Source organism: Palaemon carinicauda, chromosome 4, assembly GCF_036898095.1.
Source record: "Palaemon carinicauda isolate YSFRI2023 chromosome 4, ASM3689809v2, whole genome shotgun sequence".
Classification (NCBI taxonomy): Eukaryota; Metazoa; Arthropoda; class Malacostraca; order Decapoda; family Palaemonidae; genus Palaemon; species Palaemon carinicauda.
In genome coordinates this window covers 160,323,874-160,336,917 of record NC_090728.1, presented here as the reverse complement: position 1 = coordinate 160,336,917, position 13,044 = coordinate 160,323,874, and positions in this window count along the sequence as shown.

Genomic DNA, 13,044 nt, shown 5'->3' with positions numbered 1-13,044 from the left:
CATAAAACAATGAATCATAAAATCATAAAATAGGAGAATAAAAGCAAAATATGCTGTCATTTTTCTGTATAAAAGGAAAAGAGATATCAAATCATTGATGAATTGTATTATTATTTCTATCAGCATATATTGAATTCTCTAAAAACAAATGTATAATTTCTGTGTGAGCAGCTGAAGTATGTAAGAGAAATATATAAACAAAAGGACTGCTAACATAACATAGGACTTCAATGCGTCTGAACCCCATAAATCAGAATTTGTTAATATTTCTGTGTCTTTGTCTAGTATAGTCTTACCAAGTATGAAAGCTTCCATCAGGCTTCATCATGTCTTCTGCTGAAGGTGTGGAAAGTCTCCACATGTAAACCATGTCAATAAAAGCTATGAATGGTTAATTGATACTAAGTTCCATGAAGCTAAGTTTTTTAATCCATTTTGATTTTTCATCTTTTTCAGTGAACCATTGATGTTAAAAATAGAAAGACATTCAACAGCAATACGATATTGCATGACTTCTGTGAGGTCAAACTTTTCTTTACTATTCTCTGATAAACTTATATCTTCAGCCATAGTTTGGTTTTCCATTGTATTCGTTTTTTATTGGATGAAATACTTTCCTTGTTGGCCGACTGCACGGCAAAAAATAATCTGGAAGTTAGATGAATCGTTGCACTGAAAGGCACAGGATCAGAATTCTTTCTTTGAATGTAAAATTCCAGGCCAATCTTTTCTCCATCAGTGCATGCCATTTCAAAGTCCTTTACGAGTTCTTCTGGTGTAACTTGGCCTGATTGCAAGGATCGAAGAATGGTGTTTCCTAAATCAAAAGGGTTAGATGCAAATTCTGTCAAACATTGATTCCTGTGTATAGCCTGTTCATCAATTGCAAGACAAGAACTGGCATTTGAGATTAGCCAAAGCATGCAGAGAAACTCTTACTTTGTTAATAAAATTGACTGTCCTTGTATAAATTAGTACCATTGGTTCATTCTTCAGAAAGTGGAACCACCCAGCCTTCCTTTTTAATCCAGATGTCTAAGGGTAAGCATGAATAAGGTTGGCCTGTCATAGATTGAGAAAAGTAGTCCTTCACAATATGCTCTTTTGATAGCTTCCTTTCCAGACGTCGAGCTACAGTGTTTATCAATTGTCCATCACTTGCACCCTAAAAAAAATTATCACAGCTTCTGTGTTTGAGTCTCCAGCTGTTTTGTTATACACGATTGTGAACTGAGTTTTGTGATCGAGATCATGTTAACATAGCTTATTTCTAAACTGTTCCTTCAGTAACTGCTTGATTCTGCTTCTTTTGATCGATGACACATCACAAATGCAGTTCCTCATCAGACTATTGTAGTTCTGTAGAAGACCTTGAAGGGTTCTGGGATCATGCATTTGGTGCACAGAGGAGCAGACATGCTGGAAGAATATGCATTGAACTTCAACAAAATGCACATTCTGAAGGTCCCATTTAAAACCATCACATTCTTTGTTATACAATGAATTAATATACTTTCTCAAATAAGATCTGTCATACCTTATTTTAGAAGAAAACTAGGTCATAATGACCGCTAGGATTCTGTCCCACATTACACCATCTTCTAGATAAATAGTGTGCAATTTGAATGTGTTCCATGAATCTTATTTTTGTATTATCTCCTTTCATACACCAGATACAGAGATCTTTGTGATGTATTGTCCCTGCATTACTTCTGAACAGCCTAGGTGACACTTCATGTAACTTCAAGGGTCAAACATGTTCAATGACAAAAGAAATAACCCTTAATCATTATTATTATTACTTGCTAAGCTACAACCCTAGTTGGAAAAGCAGGATGCTATAAGTCCAGGGGCCCCAACAGGGAAAATAGCTCAGTGAGGAAAGGTAAAAAGGAAAAATAAAATATCTCAAGAATAGCAATAACATTAAAATAAATATTTCCTATATAAACTATAAAAACTTTAACAAAACAAGAGAAAGAGAAATTAGATAGAATAGCGTGTCCGAGTGTACCCTCAAGCAAGAGAAATCTATCCCAAAGACAATGGAAGACCATGGTACAGAGGGTATGGCACTGCCCAAGACTAGAGAACACTGGTTTGATTTTAGAATGTCCTTCTCCTAGAAGAGCTGCTTACCATAGCTAAAGAGTCTCTTCTACCCTTACCAAGAGGAAAGTAGCCACTGAACTATTACAGTGCAGTAGTTAACCAATTGTGTGAAGAAAAATTGTTTGGTAATATCAGTGTTGTCAGGTGTATGAGGAGAGAGGAGAATCTGTAAAGAATATGCCAGACTATTCGGTGTCTGTGTAGGCAAAGGGAAAGTGAACCGTAACTAGAGATAAAGATCCAATGTAGTACTGTCTGGCCAGTCAAAGGACCCCATAGCTGGATCACAATTTGAGAATCCTTGACTAATATACGCGGTCAAGCATTCAATATTTACATAACCTCCCCAATGGCCTGATATCTGCATCTATGCCAGCCAAATTTGATATGTTAGATATCAATGGATATTTTTTTCAATGACTGTACAAATGTAAGCCCTGAAATGACAATCAGTGTAGTTATGATGTTTATATTGCATTTAATACCTATTTTATCATTTATGACTGACATAATTATCATGAAATGCAGTACATGGTGTAAGTGAAAATACACTCAAGTGGAAATACTTACCACTACTGATTGTCAACATATACTGATAAATGAATGATCTAAGAGAACTTAATGGCCATCTTGGATTTTACCACTTTACGGGGTTAGCCCAAGGTTTAGGGAAAGTCACCCGCCCACCCCCTAATTTTGAAGTGTATTAGCACAGGATATATATATATATATATATATATATATATGTGTGTGTGTGTGTGTGTGTGTGTGTGTGTGTGTATATATATGTATATATATAGAGATAGATAGATATATATATTATATATATATATATATATATATGTATATATATCTATATATATATATATATATATATATATATATAATATATATATATATCTATCTATATATATATATATATATATATATATATATATCAAGGCACTTCCCCCAATTTTGGGGGGTACCCAACATCAAACAATAAAACAATAAGGGGACCTCTCCTCTCTACGTTCCTCCCAGCCTGACAAGGGACTCAACCGAGTTTGGCTGCTACTGCTAGGGTGCCACAGCCCACCCTCTCCCGTTATCCACCACAGATGAAGCTTCACAACGCTGAATCCCCTACTGCTGCTACCTCCGCCGTCATCTAAGGCACTGGAGGAAGCAGCAGGGCCTACCGGAACTGCATTACAAGCGCTCGCCATTCATTCCTATTTCTAGCACGCTCTCTTGCCTCTCTCACATCTATCCTCCTATCACCCAGAGCTTTCTTTACTTCATCCATCCACCCAAACCTTGGCCTTCCTCTGGTGCTTCTCCCATCAATTCTTGCATTCATCACCTTCTTTAGCAGACAGCCATTTTCCATTCTCTCATCATGGCCAAAACACCTCAACCCATTCATATCCACTCTAGCTGCTAACTCATTTCTTACACCCGTTCTCATCCTCACTACTTCGTTCCTAACCCTATCTACTCGAGTTACACCAGCCATACTCCTCAGACACTTCATCTCAAACACATTCAATTTCTGTCTCTCCATCACTTTCATTCCTCACAACTCCGCACAGTTGGTACAATCACTTTCTCATATAGAACTCTCTTTACATTCATGCCCAACCCTCTATTTTTTACTACTCCCTTAACTGCCCCCAACACTTTGCATCCTTCATTCACTCTCTGACGTACATCTGCTTCCACTCCACCATTTGCTGCAACAAAGGACCCCAAGTACTTAAACTGATCTACCTCCTCAAGTAACTCTCCATTCAACATGACATTCAACCTCGCACCACCTTCCCTTCTCGTACATCTCATAATCTTACTCTTACCCACATTAACTCTCAACTTCCTTCTCTCAGATACCCTTCCAAATTCTGACACTAATCGGCCAAGCTTCTCTTCCGCGTCTGTAACCCGTACAGTATCATCCGCAAACAACAACTGATTTACCTCCCATTCATGATCACTCTCGTCTACCAGTTTCAATCCTCGTCCAAGTACTCGAGCATTCACCTCTCTCACCACTCCATCAACATACAAGTTAAACAACCACGGCGACATCACACATCCCTGTATCAGCCCCACTCTCACCGGAAAACAATCGCTCACTTCATTTACTATCCTAACACATGCTTTAATACCTTTGTAGAAACTTTTCACTGCTTGCAACAACCTTCCACCAACTCCATATAACCTCATCACATTCCATATTGCTTCCCTATCAACTCTATCATACGCTCTCTCCAGATCCATAAACGCAACAAACACTTCCTTACCTTTTGCTAAATATTTCTCACATATATGCCTAACTGTAAAAATCTGATTCATACATATATATATATATATATATATATATATATATATATATATATATATACATACATATACATATATATATATATATATATATATATATATATATATATATATATAAATATCTATATATATATATATATATATATATATATATATCACCTCTTCAATAATCATGCTTCTAGGTTAAAAATTGGTGTTGGAAAAATATGTCCTTCTTTTGGGGAATTTAGAAATGGCCACCCTATCACACACTGAAATTAGAAAATCCTGTTTAAACTTAACATTACATGTGCATATGCCATTATTATCCTCAATCTTTTGTTTATAAGCTTGTTATATTTGAATAAACTATTCATGTCCTGCTCGTCTTTCCGTTAAGACCCTTACAGCCTGCCACATTGGTGACCTTGGGAATGCTGCCCTCCACCTTCCTACTCACTGCTGTGCCATACTATTTTACGATGCTACCCAGTGAACAAGACTCTTCTATCCACGTCACATCAATGAAACTACTGCCCTTTGCCAGAAGGGAGTCTTTTGCCTGGTTTCAGCAGGCCAAAGTTCAATTTTGCATCAAGGGTGTGACTTGCTCAAGCAGCAAAGCAGACTATGTCCTCGCAGTGATCCCCGAGAACATTTTCCCGAAAATCTCTGATTGGCTTTATGATCAAAGGGATGCCCCAATAGAGTATGATGCCCTGAAAAAATACCTCTTGGAGCAGTATTGACGAACTCTAGCTACCTATATAGCCAAGCTTTTTCAGCTCTTCCAACAACTGGTGGGGGACCAAAATGCTTCACTTGGTCTTAGGCAAATGACTAGTATTGCTCGCTTGTAACCTGCTGCAGGAGGCTCTCCTCAGGAAGTGAACCTACTTCGTGCCATCCCTTATGTTGATCCCTTGCCCACGAAGTATGTGATAACAAAAAGTTGATGCCTTATGGACAGCCACTTCACCACCTTCAAGACCTCCATCAATGCCTCCACTCCTGACAAAGAAGACAACCACTCAACACAAACCTAAGCTGATGTGAAAGCAATAGGACATAGACAGCCAACCTGTGACTTTCAAGAGCAGTGACAAAGCCGCCCACCACCCATATATGCCGCCCTCTCTCACGCCCCAACCAACGACCTCTACAGCCACTACTGATGCCCATCTACCCCACTTATGCTGGTATCACTCCAGATTCTGGGCTACTGTGAAGAAGTGTGCAGATAGTTGTTAGTTGCCAAAAAACTTGTAAGTAAGCCATTACTGGTGTCAGTGGCCTCCCCTGTCAGTAATCTTTTCTTTTTACATAATACAGATACTGATGGGTGGTTTATGGTAGATACTAGTGCTTGCCGTTCCCTCCTACCAATGTCACTATCCAGGACACGACACAGTCAATATAAGCCTGCTGACGTCCACATGGTAGCTGCCAGTGGGTCTGAGATCCCCATCCACAGATAAGATATATTCACACTATCATATTGGAACACCAAAAAGGCTACCATTGGAAGTTTCTCGTTGCCAACATAATATTGCCAATAATCAATGCAAATTTCCTCGCCCATTTCCCTCTCCTGTGGCACATCAACATTCAGTCAAAGCAGACTCATACTTGTTGCCATATCTTCAACCCACCACCTCCAACCTCGCACTACACATCAGTGCACCCACGAATGCCTACACCCACCTCCTCACATCATTCCGACCAGAACTTCGTCAAACGCCAACGGTTCCTGTCAAGCATGGTATTTATCCCCATATCAAGATGACAGGGCCCCCAGTGTTTACCAGATTCAGGTGTCTGGCCCCGGATCATTTGGCAGCTGTTAAACGAACGTTCAACAAAATGGAAAAAAATGGACCTTTGCCAAAATAACTCAAGCCCATGATCATCACCCCGACAATCATCCTCAAGAAAGATGGCTCCCTGCGCCCTTATCGTGATTACAGGCATCTAAAACTGCAGAATGAACCAGATCACTACCCCCTCCCCAACATCACCGACGTTACCTCCTACTTGCACAAAGCGAAGGTGTTCCCATGAACCCAAAAGACATCCCCAAGGCCGCCACCAGCACCCTCTTTGGTGCATACACATTCAATTACTCCTGTTTTGGCCTTCCTAATGCCGGGGCTACTTTTAAACACCTCATGGAGGGCTTCAAACGGTACCTCTCCTTCTGCGAATATTACATGAATGACATACTTGTGTTCTCTTCCTCCAAAGACGAACACCTCCATCACCTACATAGCGTTCATGACCCCCTACAACAGAATGGCCTTGTAGTGCGGTAAGACAAGTGTACCTTTAGCGCTAATGAAGTATCGTTCTTAGGGCACCGCATCACTCCTGTAGGAGTTCACCCCCTTCCTGAAAGGGTGTCAGCTGTTCAGAACTTCCCCATGCCCTCGAACGTCAAAGCACTGTAAGAATTCTTGGGCATGATATACTATTATCACTGGTTCTTGACAGCTATTGCTGCCACACTTAGCCCCCTCTATGCCTCCCTCAATAGCAAGCCAAAAGACCTGAAGTGTTGTCCCCTTCCAGAAGCGGCCTTCAGCAACGCAAAGAACACCCTATTAACCCTATTAAATGCTGCTACTCTCACTTTTCCTGTGCCACATGTCACTCCCCTTTTCTCCATTGATGCCAGTGACGTCGCTATTGGTGCAGTACTCTAGCAGGTGGTAGAATACTGTCCAAGGCAGAATCTGGCTACTCTACCTTCAACTGCGAATTGCTGGTGGTACATTTAGCTGTTTGTCACTTTCACCACTTCTTAAAAGGAATGCCTTTCATCGTTCACACATGCCACATACCCCGGGTGCACGCCTTCACTCAATAGGCTGACGCCTGGTCCGCCATCAACACCAACATCTCTTCGCTGTGGCTGAATACAACGGACTCCTTCAACATATCCCTGGAAAAATTAATCACATTGCTGGTGCCTTGTTAAGAAACACATTGGCCGCCATTCCCCTAGGATTGGATTTTAATGCCTTGGTCAAAGCCCATCGAAAAGATCCAGAGTACCATGCTTACAGGACATCCTACACCTCTCTCTATTAGATAGACGTCGCCCTCGATGCCTCCAATGCCACCATTCTCGGTGACGTCTGTGGATACTAGCTCCCATGCACCAACATGTGTTTAATTTAATCCATAGCCTCTCACATCCCTCGCATGTTCTACTTCAAAGCTACTGAAAACGAAGTTCATTTAGCATAGCATTACTAAGGACGCTAAGGATTAGGTCCACACCTGTACTTCATGCCAAATTTTATAAGTATATCAACACACGGATTCAGGAGTGGTCCCCTTTCATCAACCTCAGGGTCGTTTTGGCCACATTCACGTTGAAGTAGTTGGCCCCTATCCACACCACAAGGACTGCATTACCTGTTTACCATCACGGACCGCTCCACTCGTTGGCTGAAGCCATCTCTTTGCAAACTGCAATATCCTGACTTACGCTCAGGGTGAATAGAAAGATTTAGTATCCCTGAGCATATTACTTCTGACAGGGGTGCCACTTTCACATCTCAATTTTGAACATCATCAGCAAATCTCTTGGGTATCACCCTACATCAGACAACCACCTACAACCCTGCAGCCCACAAAATGGTTGAACGCTTTCATTGCACCCTCAATGCAGTTTTAATGTCCTGCTGCATTACTCTAACTGGTTTACTCAGCTTCCCTCTTGTCATATGCTGACTTTTTTTAAAGTCTGCAGTCTCCTCCGACAATTTCCAGTGTCTACGCCACTTAATGGGGAAATTTACTCCCTGCTGCCAAACTTACAAGCCCCAGCGAAGCAACACATACCAAAAGATTTAAACCCCGCAAGACATGTCTTCGTGCGCACCAACAATTGCAAACCACTGCTGAAACTTCCTTACACAGGCTCTTTTCTTGTTATCCGTCGCAAACTGAAGGTTTTCATAATAAACATTTGTGGCAAAGATGGCTGGGCCTCCATTGATCGCCTAAAACCTGCGTATTTCCTGCAAGATGATCTGCTTTCAGCTCGCCTCTCTAGGGCAAGGCACCCTTTTTAACATATATGTCTGTTTTAAGCTTGCCGTATGTACCGCAGAAAATTAAATGTCAAAAAAAGATATATTTTATCTTCAATGTGAAATGTTACTTTCAAATATGGCCATCTGAACTAAGGTATTCCCTTGCCTAATTTCTTTAAAATCAGATATAAAACCATTTTAGCCATCAAATTTCCCTGTAATTTAAAAAATAACACATGGTCAAAATGACTGAATTATAACTATTATAGTATTTTAGTCTAAAGAGAATAAACAATAACACTTTGCCATATAATTGACCTTAGGAAATAGGTTAAGGTAAAAATATGTTACTTACAGTATATAAAGTGACTAAAATGATACCAAACCTTGATTTCAGCTACATCAGTTCTAACGAGCTGACTCCACCGTTTGACATTAACAAGAGTGCATAATGTTATTGTACGCAATGTAAAATTATTAAGGCGTACGGCATTAAAAAATAAATGAAGTAATGAATTTTTATGAACATCAAAGTTATCGAAATTTAGGGCAATTAAGTTAAATGAAAAATCATAGCATTTGGGGAGATAAAGTATTTGTAGTAAAGGAAAGAGTCTTAAAATCCCACACCACCAAAAGTTTATTTTTCATATTCAGAACTTTATTGGTGTAGGCCACGTCTAACTAAATGCTTGATTTTCTGAGATCTGAAAAAAAAACGTTTCACATCTTAAAATTTTGTGCCTTGGATTAACTGGTGATCTTGGAAAATTGGTTAAACAGGTGAATATCTCGTGGAGATAATGGTGCAATTCCAAAAGAAAAAAAAAAACTCATGATATTGGCTGGTTACTTAGGAAGATGAACTAACGTAAAATCTATTTAGAGAAGAAAAAAGACATTAGTCTATGTCAGAATGAAAAAATAGTTTTATAAAATAATCAGCAGTGACAAGGAATCTGTCTACGAACTTTTATTAAGATCAGATGACAAAGTTTCCATTTCCAAAATTCGACTAAGGTCTAAAAACTCTTGAAAAAAAAGTCAAGGTCAAACATATTTCAAAACAGTATCTGCGACATAATATTGAAATCTTACCATTCTTTTGAATCTACTAAAATATAAATTATAGATTTTCTTCTTCAATTAGGCTCATGACCTTGAAAAAAATAGGTCAGTGTATAAAATGAAACATTTTGGAAAAATAATCCCCATCCACAAAAGTACTTGTCAACTAAATTTCATTGATATCCGATAAAAACCTAGAGGCGTGAGCCAAAGCATAGCGAAGATTTCACCAAACCCATATACTGTACAAGTAGTCAAATGGTTATGATAATATCACTAAACACATATGGTAGTAATGATATCTAGAATAATAACTTTAGACATGATAACATTATCATACGAGAATTATGCATATTCCTTATAACTGCTGTAAAAAAAAAAAAAAGAATAACTTTGAAAATGAGCGATGGAAGTGTTTCTTGCAAGAATATTTGCTTTCAACCTTTGGAACTGTGAGAAGTATTATTCAATCTTCGTGAGTAAATTGCGATAATCTTCTATGAAAATATGGTCATCAAAGACTTCAAAGAACAGAAGGGTTTTCCACTTAAATGTTGGAAAACTCTTGAGGATAATGTCCTGTATATAAGTGACATGCTATTTATTTCCGACAACCTAAGAGATAGGCCTAGTGTAGTTTCCCAAGTGATTTCAGTTCCCTCTTGAAACAGAAGGATATCAATACTGCTTACACTTGTGAAAAAGAACCGAAGAAAATCTCATACACCATAAAAAAAAAAAAGTCTCAGTAATCAAGGAAGCAATTCAAAAGTATCAGGCTAGAAGAAACAACTGCAATCCTCCGAAAGTAGCTCTTCCTGAAGGGACGACATGCACGGTATGCAGCTGCAAGTAACAATTACCTTCAATGGTAAGAGGAATGCAAACAAGCGTGTTAAAGAGTTCAAGGACACTCTGCTTCCGGAGAGACCGTAGCTTCATCATTGTTATTATCATCATCATCATAGTTTTTGTTGTTTTATAGAAGAAAACTCAACTTAAAATATTCTATTTTTCCTTGTTTCCTTTCCTCACCGGGCTATTTTCCCTGTTGGAGCCCCTGGGCTATTAGCATCAAGCTTTTCCCACTAGGGTTGTAGCTTAGCAAGTAATAATAATAATAATAATAATAATAATAATAATAATAATAATAATAATAATAATAATAATAATAAAAACTGTTTATTTTTCATCATTTGCATCGCCATCAATCTTTAATGTAACATTGACACCTAAACAATGTGATTTTATGTGAATTTCACAAATATATTGTTTTGTCTTAATCAAGTGAAGGATTTAGAGTTTTCGAGTACGTTCAGTTCTCATTATCAAAAATTGTTAATGAGTATGGTGAACTGGCTCTCGAAAGATTTCTCTATGAAAGTCCATACATTTTGTGAGAAAACAATGTTGTGTACATTCATCACAATCATCCTCAATTATTATTATTATTATTATTATTATTATTATTATTATTATTATTATTATTATTATTATTATTATTATTATTATTTTGACGACGAACTTTGAACAATGATACCTTTTCCCTAATAAAAGAAAAGAATTCACTTGCTAACTATCTTGTAGTCGTTTATTGCAAAGACAATATTGTCGTGTTTCGAAATTGAGTTTCTTCTGTAAAGTACTTTACTTTTACTTAACGGGTTGCTTTTCTGGTCCTATGCAGCAGGGAAACCCTTCTCCACAGTCATTATATCAAGTTCGTTTGAAAGCATTTAACATTTCACACCGCATATTACTCGTTTATTGTCAAATCCACACTATCAAAGCACTTAAGAGAACAAGAAAGTTTTCAGTTTCTTCTTGAAAGCCTTAATATCTTCAGTCTTTCGAATGTCTAGTCGGAGCTTATTATATAGTTTCGGGGTCGCTTATTTAAAGGCAATAGAGCCTACAGTAGACATATATTTAGATTCCAATAATCTTAAACTACAGTATCTGTAACTATTCTTGTGTCAACACGATTTGTAGGCTGCATAATATGTAGCAATTCCCTTAGATATCTTTTACTTGATGGGTTAGCGTACATATTTTGAACTCAATTGTCGCTTTAAGAGGAAGCTAATGTAAATCAATTATTATAGACTTGATCCTTTCTCGAGATGGGACACCTTATATTAGTCCTGCTCCTCTGTTTATTTTCTTAAGTTGCACTTTTGGTAAATTGTAGTAGATGGAGTTACAGTAGTCAATCTGTTATAACATAGTTTATAACAAGTTTCTTTACAGAATGTTCATCCAGGTACTTTTTTATAAAAGCAACGTTTCTAAGATGATAAGCAGCAGTTTATACCACATTATATATTTGGGCATTGAAAGAACGGTTACAGTAAAGAGATACGCCTAGATCACAAACTTTACGGGTTAGATTGATATTCATATTTATTTGAATATCAGCCAAGTTTCTTAGGCTGTTTTTCTTTCTAAACACCATAAACACAGTTTTCTTTCTAAACACCATAAACACAGTTTTATTTTCATTTAATTTTAGTTGTTTGATTGTCATTCAAGAATTCTGTTTAGAGTTTCAGTAGTGTCATCTATATTATTTATGGAAAAGTAAAACTGTGTATCATGTGCAAATAGTTTGAACTTCACACCATGCCTTTGTAGTGTTTTCAACAGATCACAAGTATAGATACTTGCGGTCGGCGCTTTTTGGGGAGCACCACGGACCGAAGGTCGAGTTAGAATTTCTTGGCTAATTAGGGTGAGATATGTCACATGTCGCATAATTTGGTCACTTTGCCTCTAAGTTGGCCGCCGCACATTGTAAGTGGTAGGTTCGTGGTATGCACAAATAAGCATGTTGACAACCACCAAAATGACAACCCGCGATCCTTACATTAATGATGGTGTAGTATGTTTCGGATGGAGAGCCCATGTTACCTGGGTCACAATGGTACCCAGTTCACTGGCTTGCAGTGCAACACTCTCAGCCAATGTGGACGTACGTGGTACAATAAGCACGCGGTATAGCTTAATCGCCTATGCATTATGGCTTTTTTGCCTTTACCGTGACTCGAACACACCACCCTTGCAGGAGTAATGAATAATGAGAGTTGTAGAGCCCCTTTCACTGGCCTGCAGTGCATAGTTCTCTGCCAATATGGACGCATGTGGTACGTACTATCAGCAGTCGGTGTAGCCTAATAGCTTATGCATTGTGTCTCTTGGCTTTGCTGGGATTTGAACCCACGACACTTACAAGAGCTATGAATAAATGCGTCACAGATGGAGAGCCCATTCCGCGTGGAGCTCAACAGCACTAATTTGGACGTCCTGGCAAAACGCATTCGCCTGCAAATGGGATGTATATTGTCCACACGGGGTCCGGAAAGGCGAAATCTGAGAGGTCACGTGATCGCTTAGCCCCACGTAGCACGCGCCATGTATGAGGTAGGTAGTAAGAAGCCATGTGTGCTGTTCGAAAGAGCATGTCACCTGCTATAATCACACTGGTGGAAGTCAATACTAGACTACTCGTTCTCAAACAGGG